Below are 25692 nucleotides of genomic sequence, written 5' to 3'. Positions count from 1 at the left end.
AACTTCAAGCATCTTCCCTAAGGTTGTTTTCTTTCCTCACCTCCAAAGGTCTCTGACTGCAAGGGTTTCTGAAGCTTTCTCCAGATTCTTCCCTCTTAGAGGCCTCCAGTAGGCAACCCAAACTTGAATGGGTGGAGACACATCTCTATGGAAACCACCTATTTAAAAGGTCCTACCCTGTGTCAGATGTCAATGGAAGAAACTTATTCAAAAGATCCCAATGAGCATTATTGAATGGCAATTTAAAAACATCAAGGTTAGTTATAGGCATGAATTGTACCAAGGCAAAATTCTCCTCTAACTCTGGACCTGTAAAACTCAGAAATTTTCTGCTGCCAATTTATAAAGGAGGGATAGTCATAAGGTGCATATTCCCATTTCCATAGGGAGATATTGGAAAGAACACAGTAGACACAGGTCCCAAACAGTTTCAAAAATCTGCAGGGCAAACTCTGTTAGGTTTCAAAGACTGAGAGTCAATTATCCTCAGGGCTCTAGGAAGTATCAGTTTCACGCTTCCCAAAAGACTATGCAGAAGCCTTTCTCACTCCAAGCCCTGGAATGTGCTACGCAACCTTGTGGGACACTGGAGAGACTAACTTTATCTTAGCTTTACCATCACCAATTATCAGGGCAGCACCCCAGCTCTCTGTCCTCCCCTAGGCAAATGCTCAACCCCTCAAATCAGTGGGACAGCAACAGGGCTCTTGCTAATTCTCAGAGAATGTGCTCCACCCTCTCACAAGCCTGAGTCACCAAAACTCTTGGAGGCAGAAGGCCTGCTTCTGCCTTTGGGGCAAATTCAGCCTCTCCACTCTTCTGGACCAAGGTTTCTTTGCTTCAGATTTTAACTTCCATGGTTCTGCTCCTGAACTCAATTTTCCTTCAGTTTGTCATTTTCTGTCACTTTCTGTCCATCCTGGCATTGTTTCTGAATATACTGATACTACAACACTCTTCTTGGTTTTCTATTTAGTATGTAAGCATCAAAACCATAAGATTATAGGACTCTGCAGAAATCCTTCCTGGATAACTCCATCTCCAATTCTGGCTTTCTCTGAAATGGCTGACTGTTTCCAAGTTTGGTTAAATCCTCATGTGGGACACTTCTACGAGGAACCAGGCAGCATTTTCCACATTTAGTTTGGAAATATCTTCCAATAAGTACCACAGCTTGCCAATTTTAAATTTTAACTTCTAGCCCAAATCAGGAAACAATTTGGCTTAATTATCTGCCACTTTAGAACAAGGAACACCTTCCTTCAAGTTTGCAATAACACAAGCATCATTTCTGTTTAAGGTCTGTATTGGTTAGGGTTCTCTAGAGAAACAAAATCAACAGGGAACACTTGCAAATATAAAATTTATAAAAGTGTCTCACATGACCACAGGAATGCAGAGTCCAAATCCAGAGGGTAGGCTCTGAAGCCGATGACTCCGATGGAGGGTCTGGATGAACTCCGCAGGAGATGCTCACCAGCTGAAGCAGGAATGGGGTCTGTCTCCTCTGAGTCCTCCTTAAAAGGCTTCCCATGATTAGATTTAGCATCACTAATTGTAGAAGACACTCCCCTTTGGCTGATTACAAATGGAATCAGCTGTGGATGCAGCTGACGTGATCATGACCTAATCCTATGAAATGTCCTCATTGCAACAGACAGGCCAGTACTTGCCCAATCAGATAAACAGCTACCACAACTTGGCCAAGTCGACACATGTCCCTAACCATGACAAGGTCTTATCAGAATCATCCTTAGAGTCCACAATTCTACCAGCATTCTCTTTAAGGCATTGTGGTAGTTAGATTCATTTGTCAACTTGGCCAGGTGAAGGCACCTAGTTCTGTTGCTGTGGACATGAACCAATGGTATATGAACATCATCTGTTGCTGGTTTACATCTGCAGTTGGTTAGGAGGCATGCCTGCTGCAATGAATGATGTTTTACTTAATTTCCTGGTGCTTAAATGAGAGAGCCTAACGTAGCACACCCCAACATCTCAGCATACCTCATCTCAGCAATCACTGCTCAGCCCAGGCCTTGGGAGATGCAGAAAGAAATCACCTTGGGGAAAGTTGTTAGAACCCAAAGGCCTGGAGGGAAGGCCAGCAGAGACCAACGTGTCCCTTCCCACATAAGAAAGAATCTCAGTGGAAAGTTAACTGCCTTTCCTCTGAAGAACTAACAAAATAAAGTCCCTTTTATTAAAAGCCAATCTATCTCTGGTATGTTACATTCCAGCAGCTAGCAAACTAGAAGAGGCATTATAGGCCCTCTCTTTCAAACTGTTCACAATTCTTTGGGAATATTTTTCTTATCCATTAAAAAATTTTTTTTAATGTTTGTTATTTGTAAGGTGCAGTAGTGCCACCACTTCTCTAGTGCCAAATCTGTTTTAGCCTGTTAAAGCTGTTGGAATGCAATATATGAGAAATGGAATGTATAAACAATTTAAAAAGGAAATTGAGTAGCAAGTTTACAGTTCTAATGCTCTAAAAATATCCAAACTGAAGCATCCAGAGAAAGTTACCTTGATTTAGGAACGGCCAATGGATCTGCTACATCTGTGTCAGGTTAAAAGGCCTGTGGCTAACATCAACTTGGGTCTGTGGCTTCTCATTTCAAACCTGTTACTTGAGGTTGTTTTCTTTCTCCATTTCAAAAGGTCTCTGAGTGTGTGGGTTCTGAAGCTCTCTCCAAAATACTTCCCTCTTAGCAGACTCCAGTATGTAATCACACCTTGAAAGGGTAGAGATACATTTCCATGGAAAATACCTAAATAAAAGGTTCCACCCTTACTGGATGGGTCACAGTTCAATGGAAACAATCTAACTAAATAATTCCACCCACCAGTATTGAGTGAGGGTTAAAGCACATGGATATTTTGAGTGCACAACAGTTTCAAGCCAACACAAAACATGTTTTATCACACATGCAGGGCAAGCAGATATTTTGATATTTATAAAATAAAAATAATCTGTTCTTAGCATGTATTTTGGATTATTTTTATGGTAGATATTTCTGATATTATTATACCTTATCACCATATTATTATTAATTAATTAATTTTATTTCAAATTTTATGGATGTTTTGAGGTTTATCCTTGTTGTACAAAATATCAAAACTGCATTTTGATGCCAGAACAGGGTATGTTGAAACATTTTGATGAGTAAAATAAGCCAGAAACAAAAGAACTATTATTGTATGATTCCATTTTTATGAAATGTCCATTTTTAAGAATAAGAAATTCATAAAGATTGAAGGTAAGTTAAAGTTTACCAAGAGGCAAGAGAGCATGAAAAATATTTGAAACAGCTACAACTTTATTGGTTTTGTTCCATTATTTCTGGACTACTCCTAACAAAGTAAAATTGTTCATTTTTGTGCACATTTCCATGAATATTCACCAAATACTACCACAAAAATCAGAATACAGAAAAGTTCCATCACTCCAAATAATTCCTTGATGCTGCTACTGAGAGATGTCAAACTCTCATCAGCTCTTACCTCCAGTAATGACAGATCAATTCTGTAATTTCAACCTCTTCAGCAAGTCATATAAATGATATAAAAGTGTAGACCAGATATATAACTCTTGATTGATACTTTTTCTCTTTCAGTGTATTAAATATATTGTCCCATTGCCTTTTTACCTCCATGCTTTCTGCTGAGAGAGCCGCACTTAGTCGTACCAAGATTTTCTTGTATGTGAAAGGGAAAATGTATGCACTTTTCTCCTGCTGTTTTCAGAATTCTCTGTCTTTACTTTTATCCATCTGATTATTAAGTGTCTAGGCATAGCTCTATTTAAATCTATTCTGTTTAGGGTGTGCTGCACTTCTTGGACCAGTAGTATTATATCAATTGTAAGAGTTGGGAAAATTTCATTGATTATCTCCTCCATTTTTCTTTCTGCCCACTTTCCTCTCTCTTCTTCTTATGAAATATTCATAGCATGTATATTCATGCATTTCATATTGTCATTCTGTTTCCTAAGAGACTGCTCAAATTTTTCCATTTTTCCATATCTTATTTTGTGTGTACAATTTCAGATATCCTGTCTTCTGGTTCACTATTCCTTTGTTCTGCCTCTTAAAATCTGTCTTCATTTTGCTTTTAATCACTTATATGTTTTCTTTCATTCCCATAAATTCTGCCATCAGTTTTTTCAAGCACTCAGGTTCTTCAGTATAGACATCTTGTGTTTTCTTTATAACCTTCATGTTTTTTCCATATTTTCCTTCAACCCATTGAATTGATTTAGAAGATACGTTCTAGTATCATTAAATATTTATTTCAATTCATGAATCTCAGTTGAGGGGTTAGCTTTTTCCTTTGGTTGGGACAGATCTTCATTTTTACTGCTATAAGTTGTGACTTTTTGCTGGTGTCAATGTGTCTGATTTTCATGTTTAGTTTATTATAGAGATCATTTTATTTCTTTTTGTTTGAGATTTTCCTATTGGTCAGGTTTGATCTCCATCTGTTCATCTCTCTCACCAGCCAGTTTCAGTTTTGTTCTTCTACACAGTCACCTCCAGAATCAGCATGTACAGTGTTTGGCCTCAGGGATGGGAGCAGACACTGAGTACTACAGTAATGTCTCTGTGGGAAAAAGAAGCCTGCTTTCTCCCATTCAGTATTGGGTTCCCATGCAGTGGGTACAGACCTGTTCCAGTCAGTATGAAATAATGTTGGGAGTAGTCTTTCAAACATTCATTCAATTCTTTTGCATTTTATGCCTGCTCAGTGGATGGCATTGTTCAATAACTTTTTTTCTTTATATGCTGTATGGCAGGGTCACGTTTCATTCTTTTCCCATGTGAGTATCCCCTTATTGCAGCACCATTTGTTGAATTTTTTTGTTTGATTTTTCATTTGTTTGCTTGTTTGTTTCTTTTGGGGAAAGTGCATGGGGTAGGAATTAAACCCTGGTCTCCCAAATGGCAGGTGAGAATTCTACCACTAAACTACCCTTGTACCTCCCTATTCAGTGACATTACCATCCTCATAGCTGTGTGCCTTCAGAGCACAGGTTGTACCTTATCAGGTCAGGATGACTGCAGGTATCATTTTTCTCTTTTTTTCAGCAAAAATCTGCCTCAATATGGGTATGTGTCCTCTAATTTATATGTGTTGGAGTATACCCTCAGGTGTCCCAGTCTTCAGCCTTCCCCCATTCAAGGTACAGATCTCTTACTGCTGCTTCTCACAAGAGTGGGGTGAGGACATTCAGACCTAGGACTGAAAATGCAGCTTCTGTACACATTTTCTCAGACTGTCTGTCTCTCACTGATCTGGGACTTGAAATTCTCTCTCATGATCCCAGCTCTCCAATAGGTGAGGATCTATCATACTGCTGTGAGAGAGCACATATTCTGTGTTCCCAGAGGGAGTGGTCCCAGTTGTAGTTCCTCTGCCTATCCAAACTGTATGACTGAGTGATGAGGAGGAGAGAGGACCGGTGTCCAGGACAGAAATCTCCTACTTTATATTCTTCTACTTCAATCAGGATTTGTAGGTTCTCTCATTAGTCCATATTCTCCTCCAGATTTCTGAACAAATTGGAATTATTTTTTTAAACATTGAAACTCTGTGAAGAGATATTCAGTAACTGTTTATGTTTCCATGTTGATGATGCCACAAAATTGCATATTTCATCCTGTGTTTGTCCCAAATTATTGCTCAAATCAATAGATCATTTATTTAATTGATGTGTAGTATTTAATCATAAGAAAGGACTTCATTTTATTTATCAATAAATGAAACAATAAATTTGTGATTGCTACTGGGTTCAGATAATGGTTGTTTTATAGTTATATACAAATATTATAAAAAGAAATGCAATAACCCACAAAAGAATACCCATCTTATGACTGCTTATATGAAGATAATATCCAAATGTTTATTTAGAAAGCATAAAGAACATCCTAGTCAGGAGTACATGGTAACTGTGCCCAGCTCTATCAGTTACCAAATGTGTGACTTGGTAAATGCTCATTATTCTTTAAGTGCACAAATATTCAAATGGAAATCCAATATTAGATGTCTTACAGGATTTCTATTATGAAGGGATATTGACTATATCCAAGTGAAGAAATTAGACACCAAGCATAAATTCATCAACATAACTAACAAGATCATTGTTCTCAATACAAGACATGTTCTTGTCCTCCATTTCCAATGTTTCCAGAAGAACAGAAAAAGAAAAGTGAATCCTGGAGATAAGGAATCATAAGTAGAAAGAGAAGTAAACAATCAAGAATATGTGTTAAAATTGATGTGGAACCTGGAAAAACATATATCTTTTTTATGAAAGAAAATAAAGAACTGTAAAAGAGAAAAGGAAGAGAGAAGGAAATAGATTTGTTAGAGAATAGGAAAAAGAAAGGGAAGAAAATTGAAAGGAATGACAGTGGAAGGAAGGAAAGGTACAAGAATAAATAAAAATGTAATTGTGTCCTACTCAAAATGACTTAAAATTCAGAAATAAATTTAAATTGAGAAGAAATAAAATTAATGCTATTAGAATAACAGGTAAAATTGAAAGCATCCCATATAGCTCTAAGAAGAAATGCATGTAAATACATTTCTGTAAAACTAAAATTAAAAATACAAAATGTAGAGATTAAATGAAACATGACCTCTGATAATATTGATGTTTCTTTGCATGTGACCTTAATAAATTCTTATTTCTCAACTTGCTCTGTATAGTGAGTGCCATTTGCCTTGCATTATCATTAATCTTAAAATTGTCATCATATCGGGTGGACCACTATGGCTCAGCAGCAGAGTTCTCACCTGCCATGCTGGAGACCTGGGTTTGATTCCCAGTGCCTGCCCATGCAAAAAAAAAGTCATTGTATTAGTTAGGGTTCTCTAGAGAAACAGAAGCAAAAGGAAATATTCATAAAAATTTTATATGAATTTTTATTCATATAAGTGTCTCACGTAACCATGGGAACATACAGCCCAAAATCCATTGGGCAGACTGTGAAGCTGATGATTCTGATGGAGGGTCTGGACAAACTCCACAGGAGAGGCTCACCAGCCAAAGCAGGAAGAGCACCTGTCTCTTCTGAATCCTCTTAAAAGGCTTCCAGTGATTAGATTAAGCATCACTCATTAAAGAAGACACTCCCCTTGGCTGATTAAAAATGGAATCAGCTGTGGATGTAACCGATGTGATCATAACTTAAGTCTATGAAATGTCCTCATGGCAAAAGACAGGCCAGCACTTGCCCAACCAAACAGGTACCACCACTTGGCTAAGTTGACACATGAAACTGACCATGACAGTGATCATATGATAAGTGACTGGTGACACCTATTAAAAGTATATTCTTGTCATAAATTAAAGGCTGTTACGAATATATTATTTTTAAAGTAGAAAAGGAATTAATTATGTTACACAACTCTTAGCTCCTTGAGCTGATAAAAATCTTTGACTAAACAAAAAATATAAAAATAAAATCCCAACATATACATTCTCATAATTATTTCAAAAATAAAATTAGAAGAGCATAACTGGGAGCTGTAATAAGGATACAAAAATCTTGATGGTCTCATAAAATCACAAATAGGAGACAGTTTTTTGATGGTGAAGATAAATGCGAATTAAACCATATTCTTCAAATTGTAGAATCTGTTGATAGGAAATAAATAACTTGAATTTTCACTGGACATGAAAATGTCAAAGCATTCATAAAAATTCGGATTCATTTAATATTACAAGTTTTTTGAAGTCTACTGAAGAGTAATAATGGAATATAGATATTTAATAATTATTTTTAAAATTTAAAAATTTAAGTTGATTCTTATAAAACAAGTGATGTTATACATGTTTAGCTTTAATTAGTGTGTTACTTAGGAATAGCAAGTGAACAATATGTGTGTGCTGGTTTGAAAGGATGTATGCACCCTAGAAAAGCCATGTTTTAATCAAAATCCCATTTCATAGAAGTAGAATAATCCCTATTCAATGCTGTATGTTTGAAAGTGTAATCAGATCATCTCCCTGGATGATGTGATTTAGTCAAGATTGGCTGTTAAACCGGATTAGGTGATGACATGTCTCCACCCATTTGGGTGGGCCTTGATTGGTTTACTGAAATCCTATAAAAGGGGAAACATTTTGGAGAGTGTGAGATTCAGAGAGAGCACAGATGCTGTAGCACCATGAAGCAGAGAGTCCACCAGGCAGCAACCTTTGGAGATGAAGAAGGAAAGTGTCTCCTGGGGAGCTTCATGAAACTGGAAGTCAGGAGAGAAAGCTAGCAGATGATGCTGTGTTTGCTGCATGCCCTTCCAACTGAGAAAGAAGCCCTGACTGTTCACCATGTGCCCTTCCACTTGAGAGAGAAACCCTGAACTTCATCGGCCTTCTTGAACCAAGGTATCTTTCTCCAAATGCCTTTGATTGGACATTTCCATAGACTGGTTTTAATTGGGCCATTTTCTCAGCCTTAGAACTGTAAACTAGCAACTTATTAAATTCCCCTTTTAAAAAGCCATTCTTTTTCTGGTATATTGCATTCGAGCAGCTAGCAAATTGGAACAACTTTTTAATTGTTTTTCAACATATCTACTGTAGCTATTAATTGGTGTATTACTTAAATATATAGTATGTGTTAAGCATTTACATTTGTTAGTTGATATGTTACTGCATTTTCATTTTTAAATTGTTCCTTATTGGTTACAGATAATGGAAATTCTTTAAAATGTGAAATTCTAATTGTAATAGCATTCCTGAATATAATCTTTTGCACTATATTTTGAAAAAACTGGAAAGATTTTAGTTATAAGCTTATGAAGAAAAACAACCTAAAATAGTTTATTCTGTAACTCAATCCAGTCTCAATATAATTTAGGTTCAAGAAAGAAATGCCCTGAAAATAGTTCTATAGAAAGGAACAATGTATTACAGTTAGAATTGTTCTGCAAAAGACAGCAGAAATGGGATGAAGAATATTCAAACATTTCATTGTCCCTTTCACAAATGTATTTCTCTGTTTCTGTTTTTTTGTGTGCAGCTAACTTTCTATTTGTTTCCTTGTTCAATATAAATTTTCATACTTCCAGATGATAATAGCAAATTAATAAAAATAATTCTTAAAGAGCTCTATTAAAATTGTTTAAAGAGAAATAGGTACACACACACGTGTATGTATATGTGCATGTGTACTAATTTCTATACATATAAACAAAAATGTAAATTGTATATATTTTTCTGGGGAAAGGACCTCTAAGCACCAGGTTTCAAGACCCTAGTATTTGTAATTACTGTGAAAAAGCCTTGGTATTGGAAAGAAACCACCCTCTGCATTGCCCTGAAGGCTAACTTGGGAAATGGTAAAGAAATTTTCAATTGTCTGGATCACAGCATTAAGCAAATAGATAAAATAATTGGGCAAACTTAAAATAATAGGTAGGAGTGCTCATCAATATAAAAAGCTACCTAGGTGGTGTAACAAAAGAGTCAGGAATTAACAAATGATTATGATAACTGTGACATTAATAGATATTTCTTTTAACTTTCTACTGTATTAAGATAGTCAGAGGGAAATACCTGAAATATGTGAACTGTAATATAGCTGCCTGGACTTTTATAATGATTGTATAACAGTATTGCCTTTATATTCTGGTTGTAAAAACTGTGTGGCTGATACTCACTTGTGCCCATTTATCTTGTTTTTCAATTTTAGAATCTTATGATCACTGAAGGTATCCCTTAATATTTATCACTGAAGGGCCTTGACTGCCCAAATATAACCCAATACAATTCCAAAACTATCTTGGTAGATGAAGCTGGATCTAAGCAAAATTGGCCCACCTGACACGTATAGTAGCTTCAATTTTACCTATAAGTGACCTATACCTCATTATAATACTAAAAATCATGCCGGTCATAATATCAAGGTGACAATTTTCTTACACAATTTCTGTGACCATGCATGTAATCAACTTGTTCATACTCAATAATTAGACCACCACTAAACTTGACATCTTGAGTCACTTTGCTATCATAAAACTAGCCCATGATTTAGTACTATACAGTGATCAGAAGTATTGATGTTCAGGGACATGTATTTTTAGACTTATAGGTCATCTGATCTCCTGTTACATGCCTGGCAATAAGTTCTTTCTCTTCTGAAATACTGCCGATCTCAAGAAGGGTTTGACCATTTGAACAAATTAGGCACAACTTCACTGGTATCAATTTGGAAACCCCAAAAAATTCCTAAGAGGAGAGGACATCTAAATGCCCAAAGTTCTGGAACACTACTATGATGAGTGAGCATTGTAATAAAGCTTGTGGCTGGTAGACTCTTTTAGTCTAGAAGCTTTGCAACCAAACGTTTTCTCTGTTTGCCCACAAACAAGAACATTGGTGCCTTAATAAGATACAAATAGAGAAAATGTTTCCAATTCCAAGTTTGGAAATCAGACAGGCTGAGTGGGTCATTCAGTAAAATTGGATCAGGAAATCAGAATAGAATTTTGACTCCCCTGGAGCTGGGAATGAGACATGGATCCAGCTTTAAAAATTACCTTGCTTTTGGCATGACCTCTTTAACTTTCTGTTTTTGAGTACTGCTATGGATGTGTTTCGAGGCCTAACTTCAATTTGCCTTTTGATTATACTTCTAGAAAATAAGCAATCCAAAAATTTTTATTAAATTAAACTAATTTCATTAATTTAATGACATTAAGTTTATGAAGCCTGATTACCTGTAAATTGGTGTGTGATATAGGTATAATAAATGTATATTTACTCTTTAATTGTTAATTATTGCATTTCATTTTGTTTTCAATTAAGTGACAACATGAAGGACAGGAATATATGTGTCACTGAAAACTTCATCTCTTATGAAAGACATAAAATTACAGATCCAAGAAGGCAGCATACCCTAAAAGAATATATCCACATAGATCTCCATAGGGACACTTACTAATTAGATTGTCAAAAGTAAAAGACAAACAGAGAATCTGAAAGTAGGAAGAGAAAACTGATCCATTGTATACCGGGTAAGCATGATGAGATTATGTGCAGGTATCTCAGTAGAAGCCATGCAGATAAGATGGCAATGATATGATCTATTTAAGATTATGAAAGAGAAAAACTGCCAACCAGAATTCCATTCCCAACAAAAATGTCATTCAAAATTGATGAAGAATTTAAAATATTTTCAGACAAATAGTTACTTGAAGGGGTTGTGGCTTAAGGACCAGTGCTATGAGAAATACTAAACATAGCATTATAAGCAGTTAGGAAAATATAGGAGAGACATGTCAGGAGAAGAGTTTAGAATGAAGTCTATCAGTAAGGGCAAAAAGAGAAAAAAAAACTTATGACCCCTAAAATCCCAAAGACAAAATGTTAGCAGAAAGTACTGGCTTTACTGTAATAACATTAAATGTTAATGGATTAAAGTCCCCAATCAAAAGACATAGACTATAAGAATGGATTGCAAAACAGGACCAAACTATATGCTATCTACAAGGGAGTCAGTTTAGACCCAAGGACAGAAAGGGATTGAAAGTGAAAGAGTGAAAAAAGATATTTCACCCAATCAAAAACCAGTAAAGAGCACAGATAACTAATTTAATATATTATATATTAGTCTTCAAATGAAAAATAATTAAAAGGGGCAAAGAAAGACACTGTGCATTGATAATAGGAACAATTCATCAAGAATTCATGATAAAAATTATAAATATCTATGCACTGAATCAGAGTGAAGCCAAATACATGAGGCATGCACTGATAATATTGAAGGGAGAAGTAAGCCCTTTTACAAAATAGTTGGTATTTTCAATAAACTGCTCTCATGAATGGATAGAATGTCTAGACTGAAAACAAGGAATCAGTGATTTTGAATAATACAATAAGTGACCTAAATAAGAAACATTTACATAACATTATACCTCACAACAGAAGGATACATATTTCTCTCAAATGCTCATGGATCATTCTTCAGGCTAGAATCACAAGTTAGGTCTTAAAATAAGTTTCAATAAATTTCAAAAGATTGAAATTATGAGAAACACTTTCTCAGATGATAATGGAATGAAGTTGAAAATCATTAACAGGTGGAATCCCTGGACATTCATAAATATATGAAGGCTAAACAACATAAAACATCGGTGCGAAAATGTGGAATGGGATTGCTGGATCATAGAACAATTCTATACTTTGCTTCCTTAGGAACAGCCAATCTGCTTTTGTGTTGTATGATGTGTGAATAAAACTGGTTAAAAGTGAACTAAGAGATGCAAATGCTGGAGAAAATTTGGAGAGAGAGATGGACCTATTCCCTGTGGTTAGGAAAGTATTGTGGTGCAACCAATTTAGAGAGCAGTGACTCCACAGGAAACTAGGTGTGAGTTGCCATGCCTGCAACCCTGTAATTAGATGTATACTTTGAGGGCCTAAGAGCATGGACATGAGTGGACATATACACATTTGTGTTTATCATGGCAATATTCACGTTTTGTAATGGATGGAGATGGCCCAAAACTGACACCCCATGTCCTGCACCCCAACCTCAACACTGCACCACCAATGCACTCAACCCAGCTCTGTTAGTTTGAAGGAATTATTTACCCCAGAAAACCCATGTTGTAATCTTGATTCAACCTTAGGTTGTGTTCTATGTTGTGTGAATAAAACTGCTGAAAAATGAACTGAGAGATACAAGTGCTGGAGAAAATTTGGAGAGAGAGATAGACTGATTCCCTGTGGTTAGGGAAGTAATGTGGTGTAACTTTTTGATTAGAGATTTAACTCCACCTATTTCTGGTGGGTCTTGATTAGTTTACTGGAATCCTTTAAAAGAGTAAACATTTTGGAGAGAGTCAGAGCCTTCAGAGAGAGAGCCAACAGAAACTTCAGAGCAGAACTGACACAGAAGCAGACATTTGGAGAACAGAGACACAGATGTTTGGACATATATTAAGCTCAGCACACATCTCTTCCCTCAGGAGAGACTGAGGGAAGCCAAGTTATGAAAGCCAGCCCCAGAGAAGAAAAGTGAGGAACCCCCAAAGGAACAGAGGCTAAAACAACAGAGCCCAAAAGCAAGGGATCAGAAGATGTCAGTCACAGGACTTCTCAGCTGACAGAGATGTTCTAGACCCATTAGCCTTCTTGAGTGAAGGTAACTTCTTGTTGGTGCCTTAATTTGGACACTTTTACTTTCTTAGAATTGTAAACATGTAATTTATTAAATCTTCTTTGAAAAAGCCATTTCATTTCTGGTATACTGCATTCCAACAGCTTTCAAACTAATACACTGCCTATGCCTACACCAGTGCACACTGTAGCATATGCATAACTGCACACCTGAATTCTGGCCTCCTGTGACCAACACACTCAAGCCTCACCCACCCTGTTGCCACATACTCACAAATATGTATGCTGCCCTTGCAGCCTATCTCCTGCAATGCCATCCTTCTACATCCAAAATGCCACACACTGCCCACAATCCCTGAGCCCTATATGCACTTCATCCAACAACCCCTGACTCTCTGGCCAACATCCCATACACCAAGACAAATGCTCACCAACCCTCACTATGTATAGCCCTAGGGCACATCTTGTGGCTGGACCCCACCCCATGCCCTGCACACCACCATATGCCCACCCAAACCCTACCCCATGACCCACACCCCCACAAATCATGCATTACACCCCACTCATGCCACATTGTCCCATGACCCTCACACTCACACCCACACACTGTGCCACAACTAAACCACAGCCCAAGTTCCTGTGCCTTCATTTCCTGCCCACTGGGCCAGAAAGTTTGTATCATTGACAAGCCTAGCCAGTGTAACTTTTTGATTGACCGTGTACACTAGCGGCTGCCATAACCAGTCCACCAACCCCAGGTAATTACAAGGAGGGATCTGGGAAACACCAGCCTAATCAGGTCCACAAGAAGTATCTCCAATGAAGTGCACACTGCCTAACCACCAGCTATTGGGTTGGTAGCTTAATGCTCACACCAGGATGAAGGGACTTGGCTGTAATTGCACTGGGTCTCCATCTGTCTCACAGAGATGCTGTAATTGGGGAAAGGCAGTCCTGTGGGGAAGATGAGGCCCAAGTGCACCATCCGCTGATAGGAAACAGAAAGTGCACTCTGGCACACTGTCTCACTTCAGAGATCCACAAGTAGAGTGGCATCTCCTACCTGAGGTTTGGGACTTGATTTGGCCAAGAAATACTAATAAACCAAAAGCTAAAGGAGAATTTCAACACAAATTCAAGCAAATGAAAAATCTCATACTACTGAGGGAAATCAACTTCCATGATAACTTTATCAGGACAATTAAATGACTCAAAATCAACAGGAAATCACCAAGCTTATGAAGATACAGGCAAATATCTTCCAATGACAAAATTGAAATACCATAGGAGACACAGACTTTTAAACAACTAATAATGATGTTCATACAGCTCTCCTAAAGAAATACAGTGGGTTGGGTAATGGTATATAGGATATCAAGAGAAACTACAAGAGGAAACTAGAAAGGCATAAAGAAGAATTTGAAAGAATGAGTAGGAAAAACAGCTGATATCACAGAGATTAAAGATGGTAGACCAAATTTAAAATATACTAGAGATGCACAACAGCAGATTTGAAGAGGTAAAAGAAAGAATAAGAGAAGTAAAGGACAGAGAGAATGAATTTAAATGCACAAAAGAAAAATGGCAAATCAGATGGACAAACTTGAATTGGATCTCAGAGAAATAATGAACAACACGTACAGCACAAATAATAGAATCATCAGTGTCACAAAAGAAGAAGAGAAGAGTAAGGGCTAAGAAGATTGTGGATGTAATGGGGGAAATATTCCCAACCCTTATAAAAGACATAAGTATACAAATCAAAGAAAATTAACAGGACCAAAATAGAATAAATCCAAATAGCCCTACTCTCAGACACATACTAATCAATCTGTCAAATGTTGAAGAGGAGGAGAAAATGCCAAAAGGAGCAAGAAGGAAGCAACTCACAACACAAAAGGGAAATCACAAAAGATTGAGTGTGGACCTTTCAACAATAAACAAGGAGGTGAGAAGATGGGTCTTTGATACATTCAACATCTGCAAAGAGAAAGACTTCCATCCCAGAATTCTGTAACCAGCCAAATTGTCCTTGACAAAAGTAAGGGAGTGATCAAAATTTTCAATGACAAAGTCTGAGAGAAATTCTTGACAAGAGATGGCCCTAGAAGAAATACTAAAGGGACTTCATAAGGTGAAAATAAAGATGGGGGTTGGAGGACTGGAGAGGGGCACAGAATTGAATAGTACCAGTAAGGGTAACTTAAAGGATAAAAAGAGAAAGAGGGAAAAGAATATAAAGATTTGACAAATATAAGTCAAAGGATAAGATGATAAGTACCTTTAGAGTAATGACTTTGAATATTAACAGACTAAATTCACCAATTATAAGGTATAGATTAGATGAATGGATTAAGAATATGACCCATCTATATACTGTTTACAAGAGACTAATCTTAGACCCAGAGAAGCAAACAGAATGAAGTGAAAGGATGGAAAAAGTTTTCCATGGAAGTTGTAGGCCAAAGAAGGCAGGAGCATTTTTACTACTATCAGACCACATAGACTTTAAATGTAAAGATATCACAAGACACAAAAGAGGACACTACATATTAAAAAAGGACCAATTCAACAAGAAGAAATAGCAATCATAAATATTTATGCAGACAATTATGCAACTCTAATGTACACAAAGCAAACATTGGAAAAACTGAAGGGAGTAATGGACTTTTCAAGAATATTAGTGGCAGAAGTCAGTACAGCACTCTCCTTTATAGAAAGAACAATCAGACATAGGATCAACCAGAAAATCATGAATTTAAACATCTTGATAAAGTAATTAGACCTAAGAAACATGTAGATCATTACATGACAAAACAGCAGAAAATGCATTCTTCTCTACTGATACAGGAATCTTCTCTATGATAGATAATATACTGACACAAAACAGGTGTTTAAAAATTTAGAAAGATTGAAATTATTCCTCTGATTAAAGTGGAGTGAAGCAGGAAATCAATAACCACTAAAGAAGCAGAACTTTCACAAATACATGAGATTAAATAATGCACATTTAAATAACTAGTGGGCCAAAGAAAAAAATACTAGAGAAATTGACAAGTACCTGGAGATGAATGTAAATAGAATACAACAAGATCAGAACATATGGGACACAGCAAAGGTAGTGCTGAGAGGGAAATTGTTTTCACTAAATGCCCATTTTTAAAAAGAAAAAGGGAATTTAAGAATATAATTGCTCAACTGGAGGAACTAGAGAAAGAACAGCAACCCAACCACCAAACAAATAGAGGAATAGAGGTAACAAAGATTGAAGAAGAATTAAATGAATTGGAGAGAAAAAAACAGAATACAAAGAAGTCGTGAAACCAAAAATTGGTCCTTTGACAAAATCAATAAAATCAATAGGCCCTTAGCTAGGCTGACAAAGAAAACAAAAGGATGCAAATAAACAAAATCAGAAATGATGTAGGGCTCTTACAATGGGCCCTGAAGAAGTAAAATAAAAATCATGAGGATACTATGAACAAATAGCCAACAAATTAGACAACTTAGAGGAAATGGTTAAATTCCTTGATGCACATGAACAAGTTACAGTGATTGAGAAAAAAATAGATCTCAACAAATGAAGGGCATAATTAATGAGATTAAATCAGTCAGCAAAAATCTTACAAAGAAAACCCCAAGGCCAAAAGGCTTCACAGAGGAATTTTATCAAATATTCCAAAAAGAACAAAAACAAATCCTGCTCAAACTCTTCCAAAACAATGAAGATAACATCACTCTAATACCAAAATTGTTTAAAGATTCTATCAGAAAGGAAAATAAGAGGCCAATCTCCATAAAGAATAGAGATGCAATATACTTAGCAAATATTAGCAAATTGAATCCAATGACACATTTAAAGAATTATACACCACAATCAAGTGAGAATTATACCAGAATGTGAGTTTGGGTCAACACAAGAAAATCAATTAATGTAAAACAGCATATCAATAAATTGAAAGGGAATACTTACTTAATCATCTAGATTGATGCTGAAGAATCACTGGACAGAATTCACCATCTTTTTTTGATAAAAACATTTCAAAAGTTAGGAATCAAATGAAACTTCCTCAGTAAGATAAAGGGCACATATAAAAAACCCATAGCAGAATCATAATCAAAGATAAAAGACTGAAATCCTTCTTCCTAAGATTGGGAATGAGACAAAGATGCCCACTGCACCATTATTCAACATTATACTAGAAGTTCTATTTAGAGCAATTAGGCAGGAAAAATAAATAAAAGCCACCCAAGTGAGAAAGGAAGAAGCAAACCTTTCATTATTTTCAGATGACAGGATGCTAATATTTGGAAAATTCTGAGAAATCTATGACAATGCTTCTTGAGCTAGTAAACAAATTCAGAAAAGTGGCAAGATGCAATATTAATGTGCAAAAATCAGATGTTTCTATACACAAGTCTTGACCTGAGGAGACAATAAAGGAAAAAATTTCATTCTAAATAGCAACTAAAATAATCAAGCACCTAGGAATAAACTTATCCCTATATTGAAAAGATCTGTATACATAAAACTACCTAATATTCTAAAAGAAATTAGAAAGGATTTAAATCGGTTGAAAGACATTCACTATCGATAGATTGGAAGGTTAAATGTAGTTAAGATGTCGATTCTACCAAAATTGATCTACAGCTTCAATGAAATAACAAGAATTCCAACAACCTATTTTGAAGACTTGGAAAAGCTAATTGAAGGGAAAGAGATCTTCATCAGCTAAAAGTCCCGCAAAAAAGAATGAAGTAGGAGGAGTAACACTTCCTGATTTTAATGTTTACTATCAAGACACAAGGGTCAAATCAGCATGGTACTGGCACAAAGATAGAAGTACTGGCAAATGGAAAATAATTGAGAGTGTAGAAAAAGACCACCAAATCTATGGTTAGCTACTCTTGAACAGTTTACCCAAATCCACTTAACTGAGACAGAATATTATTTTCAATAAATTGGTGTAGAATAACTTGATATCAGTAGTCAAAAGAATGAAGGACAACCTTACTTTACACCCTTTAGAAAAGTTAGTTCAGGGTGGTGTGATGGTGGCTCAGTGACAGAATTCTTGCCTGCCATGCCAGAGGACCAGATTCAATTCCCAGTGCCTGCCTATGAAAAAAAAAAAAAAAGGAGAAAGAAAAACTTAACTCAAAGTGGATGAAAGACATAAGTGAATGAAAGATATAAGAGCCAGCACCATAAAACTCCTAGAAGAAAATACGTGGAAACATCTTCAAGACCTTGTAATAGGAGATAGCTTCCTAAGCTTTACACTCAAAGTGCAAAGAAAGAAAAAAATGCAAATGGGAACATCAAAATCAAATGCTTTTGTACCTCAAAAGTCTTTGCCTAAAAGATCAAGAGGCTGCCAACACCATGGAGCAAAATATTTGGAATCAGGAATTCTGTAATGATTTGATATCCTGCATACATAAAGAAATCATACAATTCAACAAAGCAAACAACTCAATTGTGCTGGTTTGAAAGGATGTATGTCCCCTAGAAAAGTCATATTTTAATCTAAATCCCATTTCATAAAGGCAGAATATTCTCTATTCAATACTGTATGTTTGAAACTAATCAGATCAACTCCTTGGAGAGGTGATTTAATCAAGAGCGGTTATTAAGCTGGATTAGGTGATGACATGACTCCACCCATTTGGGTGGATCTTGATAAGTTTCTGGAGTCCTATAAAAGAGGAAACATTTTGGAGAATGACAGTGAATTCAGAGAGAGCAGAGCAGAATGACATAGCCATGAGAAGCAGAGTCCACCAGCCAGCGACCTTTGGAGATGAAGAAGGAAAATGTCTCCCAGGGAGCTTCATGAAACAGAAAGCCAGGAGAAGCTAGCAGGTGATGCTAGCTCATCATGTACCCTTCCAGATGAGAGAGGAACCCTGACTGTGTTCACCATGTGCCTTCTCACTTGAGAGTGAAACCGTGAACTTCATCAGCCTTCTTGAACCAAGGTATCTTTCCCTGGATGCCTTAGATTGGATATTTCTATAGACTTGTTTTAATTGGGACATTTTCATGGCCTTGAAACTGTAAACTAGCAACTTATTAAGTTCCCCTTTTTAAAAGCTGTTCCATTTCTGATATATTGCATTCTGGCAGCTAGCAAACTAGAACACCAATTATAAAATAAGCTAAGGATATGAGTTGACATGTTTTCCAAAAAGAAAATACAGATGCTATAATGCATGTGGAGAGATTCTCATTTTTGTCAGCTATAAGGGAAATGCAGATCCAAACTACAATATGATTCCACCTCACACCTATAGGAATAGCTGGTAGTAAAGAAAGAAAGAACTACAAATGTTGGAGAAGATGTGGAGACATTGGAACACTTATACATTGCTGATGGGAATGTATAATTGCACAGACAATATGGAAGACAGTTTGGTGGACCCTTAGAAAATTAAACATCAAGTTGCCCAATGGCTTTGCAATACCACTACCTGGTATACACCCAGAAGAGATGAAAACAATGACAAAGACAAATATTTGAATACTGTTGTTCATGGAAGCATAATTCACAATAGCAAAAAGATGGAAACAAGCCAAGTAAGATGAAATGAGGTCCTGAAACATATGGCAACGTGGATGAACTTTCAGGACTAAAGCTGAGTGAAATAAGTCAGACACTAAAGGCTAGATACTGTATGATTTTTTTATTATGACCATGGTAAAGGTAAACTCAGAGGATTATTGTATATAATCCTTTTAAGGATTATAAGGGATGTAGAGCTACATAGGAACTAGGGATGGATGAATCGTTAGCTAGTGAGGTTGAACTTAAATGTAAGGGAATAGATAGAAGTGAAAGCAGTTCATTAGTGGGCCTGCAAGCACAGCCACCATATTGAAGGTAAACATGATTGAAAGAGGTTTTATAGTGCCTTGTAACCCACTAATTAACACTACAAATATAAATAAATTCTTGCATGAACTGCTTGAAAGGATTGAATATGGTACAAAGAGTAAAAATAGATGCAGTTGGAAAACTATTATTGCATGCTATGTTCTACATTTCACAGAAAGACATCAACAGTACAACAGCAAGACCAGGGGTAGATAAGTAGGGGTGAAGGGCAAGATATAGGGGAGGTTTTTATTTTCTGTTAGGTGAATGTGTGTTTTTCTCTTTGTATCACTGAAAATTTTTCAAAACTTGAGAGTGTTGATGATTGTACAACTAAATGAGGATAATTTTGGAGATGGATTGTTGGCAGTGTACATAATACATGATGCCCAATAGATGGAAATTACATTGACTGAGAAGTAGAATGGAGAACAGTGGTAAATACATAAGATCAAATTTTGGGCATCTACAGAAAGGAACATAGTTGTGAGGCATGCAACCATGTGAATGAACTGGGGGGCTATGTGAAGCAAAATATGCCAGAAACAAAAGGACAAATATCATATGGTCTCTATTAGAAAATACTGATGAGAAATCGGGGCATAGATTGTGGGCTTTTATATCAGTTACATCTAGTCCAGAGCTAAAATTAGTATTTTTACATTTTGAGATATTGTGCTCTATATATATGACCTGGTTGTTCTAGTTTGCTAGCTGCTGGAATGCAATATACCAGAAGCGGAATGGCTTTTAAAAGGGGGGAATTTCATGAGTTGCTGGTTTATAGTTCAGGCTGAGAAAATGTCCCAATTATAGCAAGTCTATAGAAATGTTCAATCTAAGACACCCATCCAGGGAAAGATACATTGGTTCAAGAAGGCTGATGAAGTTCAGATTTTCTCTCTCAAGTGAGAAGGCACATAGCAAACATAGTCAGGGCTTCTCTCTTGGCTGGAAGGGCACATGGTGAACACAGCATCATCTGTTAACTTTCTCTCCTGGCTTCTGGTTTTGTGAAGCTCCCTAGGAGGCGTTTTCCTTCTTCATCTCCAATTGTGGCTGGCTGGTGGGCTCTGCTTCATGTTGCAGCATTCTCTGCTCTCCCTAAATCTCTTATTCTCCAAAATGTTTCCTCTTTTATAGGAAAAGCAATCCAGTAAATCAATCAAGACCCACCCAAATGGGTGGAGACATGTCATCACCTAATCCAGTTAAACAACCACTCTTGATTAAATCACACAATCCAGGGAGACGATCTGATTACAGTTTCAAATATACAGTATTGAATAGGGATTATTCTACCTTTATGAATGGGATTTTGATTAAATCATGGCTTTTCTAGGAAGCATACATCCTTTTAAACCAGCACACTGTTATTTGCCTGGAGTTTTGGTTGCTTGTGCTTTGGGTGTAAAGTTTAAGAAGTTACCTCCTATTTCTAAATTTTGAATAACTTTCCTTTTATTTTCTACTAGGAGTGTGTGACACCTGGGACCCAGAGTAGGAGTTCTGCATCTTTGAAAGTCAGCATTGCCACATAGAGCAGTTATTAAGGAATCAAAAAAAAAGACATCAGTGTTCAACTAGAGATAAGAAAAAAGCCAATTTGATAGGGACTGAGGTAAGTCAGAATACGGGGTTAAGTAGGACACTGTCATATTTTAGAACTTCACTTACTGTATGAGATCAAAGTTAGAGATGTTTCTCTTGTGCAAAATCTAAATTTTCTGTAACACATAATCTAACTCAACCTATCTGGATAGATCATTTAAAGAACCCAAAGACATGGAGATCAGAATGGGAATAAGGGTTTGTAATTCTGTAGACCTTAATGTAATACCTGTATGTATCCAAGACTGTATTGAGCAGATAATTTAAAAGCATTGGGAAAGTCCCTTGAAGGATGGGAGAAAAAATATGGAACTATTAAAGTTTTATTATCAGGGAAATACCTGATTCTATCTCAAATAATAGGGACCACCAAGTCAAAAAGTGATGTGCTTGGTCTTGAGCCTTGTTCTTCTGAAACTTATTTATGTAGCAGAGAACATAAGCCTAACTATAGTTGTGCCAGAGAGTTTCTTCTAGATGGCCTCTTTTGTTGCTCAGCTGTGGCCACTCTCTCTTTACATTGAACTCTACAAGTAAAAATTTTACCCTCCCCCCACACGAGACAAAACATCCAGGGGTGAAATTCTGCCTGGCAACAAAGGACATGAATCCCAGGATAAGCCTGGCCCTGGAACTATTGGATCAACAATACCTTCTTGATGAAAAGGGGGAAAATAATTACAACAAAATACTATATCAGTGGATGAGGGTGATCAAAAGAATGAAGAGGCTATTCTGGAGGCTAATCTAATGCAAGCCTTAGCTAGATATTGCTGCTTACCATGGTTTGTCACATCCCAGCCAAAACTATTTCTGTCAATGCTAAAGAACATCTGAGGCTCTATCTGAAAATCTATAAATGCTTCATACACGGTGACTACTTTCCAGAGTCCTACAAACTTCAAAGGAGTTCCTAGGTCAGACACTTCTTTCATCTCAGAGTGGCCATTCTTTCTGAGAAGGTCAACAAGTTGCATCCAACTATCCCATGTTGTCAACAGCCCTTCCCAACATGAAAACATTGGAATGGGCATTTCCTAAATACCCCTTAATTTGGGAAGAGGACCAAATGAGAAGGAGGAGTTATAACAGAGAAAACAGGATTGAATAACTGAGAATGACTGTGGAATCATTATACTGGTATTTCTTTTACTCTCCAGTATCCTGGAGCAACTAGTTGGTAAAACCTAAAATTGTGGAAATGTGACCCATACTAAATTATGAAATATCTTCTATACCTACTTGTTTCAATGTACTTGGAAATTTGTTGCTTTTTTGTATATCCTATATTTCACAATAAAAAATTTAAAATATATATTTACAAATTCCCCTTGAGTGACTGAGAAAAAACATGGAAATATTAAAGTTCATCCACCTGAGGAGGACCAAATATTCTTACAGTCTCTGGGGACTGCCAAATTAATGGGACATTCCCTTGATCTTGGGGAAAATTATTTTTGACTTATGAAACTTATTTTTGCAAAGGACAAGAAAAAACCTACTTTATGCTCAATGTTCACCCCAGAGATCCTCATTTGTGGCCTTTCTCTTAAAGCCAAAACCACAGGTTAACTGACTGTCTTCACCCTTAAATGAGGTGTAAATCTCCCAATGGTGTAAATCTCCCTAGCAATGTGAGACAACAGTCTGGGAGATCAGCTTGGCCTCAGCTTCATGAGGGTGTGAAATCTTTCTTGACCGAGAGGGGGAGGAGAAATAAGACTAAATAAAGTCTCAGTGGCTTGGAGATTTCAAATAAGACTGAGAATATTGTCCCAGAAGTCATTCTTATGCAGTGTATAGTTATCCCTTTACAGTTTTTCATGGATTTGAGTTGCTAGAGGGAAATCCCTGAAAGTGTTGAAGTATAATAAAATAGCTTTGATTTCTGAAGATGATTGTATAACTATAGAATTTTAATATGTGATCATGTGATTATGAAAACCCAGTGACTGACAATCCCTTTATCCAGTGTATGGGCAGACAAGAAAAAATGAGCAATAAACACCAAATAAATAAACAATAGAGGATATCAGGTATTGCTTGTTTTGAATGTTATTTTTACTTTTATTTTCTTATGGAGTAATGAATTTTGAGGAATGCACAGATCTACATTAATATTGTGAACCACCTGTTGTACACTTTGCATGATTGTATAGTGTTTTAGTTTGTTAAGCTGTTGGAATGTAATATACCAGAAATGGAATGGATTTTACAGAGGAAGTTGAGTAAGAGGTTACTTCACTCAAGATAGGCTAATGCCATCCAGAACACCTCAGCTGGGAAGGCACATTGCTGGTAACAGCTGATCTATTACTTATGTGTTCCATTGCTTTCAGCCTCTGTTTCCTGCATGGGTTTCTCAATTGGCATCAGTGGTCCTTCGCTCAGTTCCTTCAGAACACACGTGTTTTGGCTTGCTTAGTTTCATGCGGGAAGACACATCATGACATCAGCTTGGCCCTGCATCTCCCTCCAAACATCTGGGTCTCATTGGTTCTTTTAGCTCTGAGGCAACTTTTCTCCAAGCATCTCATCTGCTCTGTGGTATCTATGATTTTCCTCCTTTTAAAGTACTCCAGGAAGTGCTCAAGACTGACGATGAATGGGCAGACTCACATCTGTATCTAATCAAATGGCGACGTGCAAAATTGGACATGTCATGTCTCCGTGGATATAATCTAATAAAAACTTTCTGCTCTAAAGTATTGAATCAGGATTAATAGAAATGTCTGCCCTCATAAGATTGGATCAGGATTAAAACATTTTTTTATTCTGGGTTACATAATAGCTTCAAACCAGCACACATACCATGTGAATATAAAATATATACCACAAAAATTGCATTTAAAAAATATAAACTAGGGAAGAACAATGATAGCTCAGTGGCAGAATTCTTGCCTGCCATTCCAGAGTCGCAGGTTCGATTCCTGGTGCTTGCTCATGCATACACTATATATATATATATATAAACAATAGCACATGTTAAACAAATCAGGATTGATTCTTTCTGTCTCACCATTTCCTGTTCTCAAGGCCTAACCAACAAAGGTAGTTATGAGGGAAGATTTGCTGCAGAAAGATGGAGGAGAGTGGCATTGGTTTAGAATACTCTTTATTGGGCATGGAGATTAGAAATTGTAGGTAATAAGGAAATGTTGCAGAAAAAGCCATGCTTGCTCTGAAATAATGCCCCAGTTCATAAATTTTTCTAATATTAAGTTTGCAATGGTAAGCATAGTGAACAAATCATTTTTGAAATATAAATATCATTGGTATAGGACTAACAATGAAATCTACTTGAGAAAATTTATAAGTAAATAAAATGTGCATTAGAACTACAAAAAAGTATTCCTGGGTTATGTTTGTTTAAAGTACACAATTGTATATATTGCCTAGGGCTTGATAGCCTACATAATCTATTGTTGTTCATAATTTTGGGATATTATTAAGGCAATGTGATTTTTAATTTCCAACAGAAGGAATGTCATATATAGGCTATATGATTTATTTCCTGTAAATAACTACTCTACTTTTGAGAAACAGTTTCAGCCTGTCACTGGGCCTTAGTAAGGACTGTATGCTTAACATGGTCATCAACTTACAATGAGACCTGAGGTGCCTATCATGATCTGGGTGTTGTCTGACCTACCAAGCCATAACATAAAGAGCAGCACTCCATCATAACATGGGAATGGTATATGTGAGATAAGGCTTGAGGAGATCCTAAAAGCACAAGTTAGTTACGGGAGGACATTTTCAAAATGCCATGGTCCTTACTCCTGCCATATTAATTCTCTTTCCCATCTCAGAGTTATAGCCTCTTCGGGACTGCCTTACGATTGGTTGACTTAAAAAAACTTAAAAAAAAGAAAACTTGGACCTGTTTTACAGATGCATTATATGCCTGTACTGCTGAAAATTGGACATCTGTAGCACTGCAGTACCTTTCTGGGATGTCCCTGAAGGACAGGGTTGAGTGGAAATCTTTTCTGTGATTGGCACATCAAGCAGTGCACCTCATTTTCAATTTTTGTGAAAGAAGAACTTGGAAGATGTGCTTGTGTA

The 25692-nt window shown here is 36.6% G+C and overlaps 1 long non-coding RNA gene across 2 annotated transcripts in view; it reads left to right on the top strand.

Annotated features, from left to right (window-relative positions):
- Positions 1-24998, top strand: part of LOC143669553 (uncharacterized) — a 47897-nt gene extending 22899 nt beyond the window's left edge. The window contains exons 1-3 of one of the 2 annotated variants that reach the window (XR_013168943.1): positions 4867-5185; positions 21489-21634; positions 23964-24998. This is a non-coding gene — a long non-coding RNA (uncharacterized LOC143669553). Of the gene's footprint in view, positions 1-4866; positions 5186-21488; positions 21635-23963 lie in introns of those variants that run through there. The other variant, XR_013168944.1, reaches the window with a different exon arrangement.
- Positions 24999-25692: the final 694 nt, after the last annotated feature.

Source organism: Tamandua tetradactyla, chromosome 26, assembly GCF_023851605.1.
Source record: "Tamandua tetradactyla isolate mTamTet1 chromosome 26, mTamTet1.pri, whole genome shotgun sequence".
NCBI lineage: Eukaryota > Metazoa > Chordata > Mammalia > Pilosa > Myrmecophagidae > Tamandua > Tamandua tetradactyla.
Note: the sequence above shows the minus strand (reverse complement) of the source record. Positions and strands in the feature narration are given on the sequence as shown.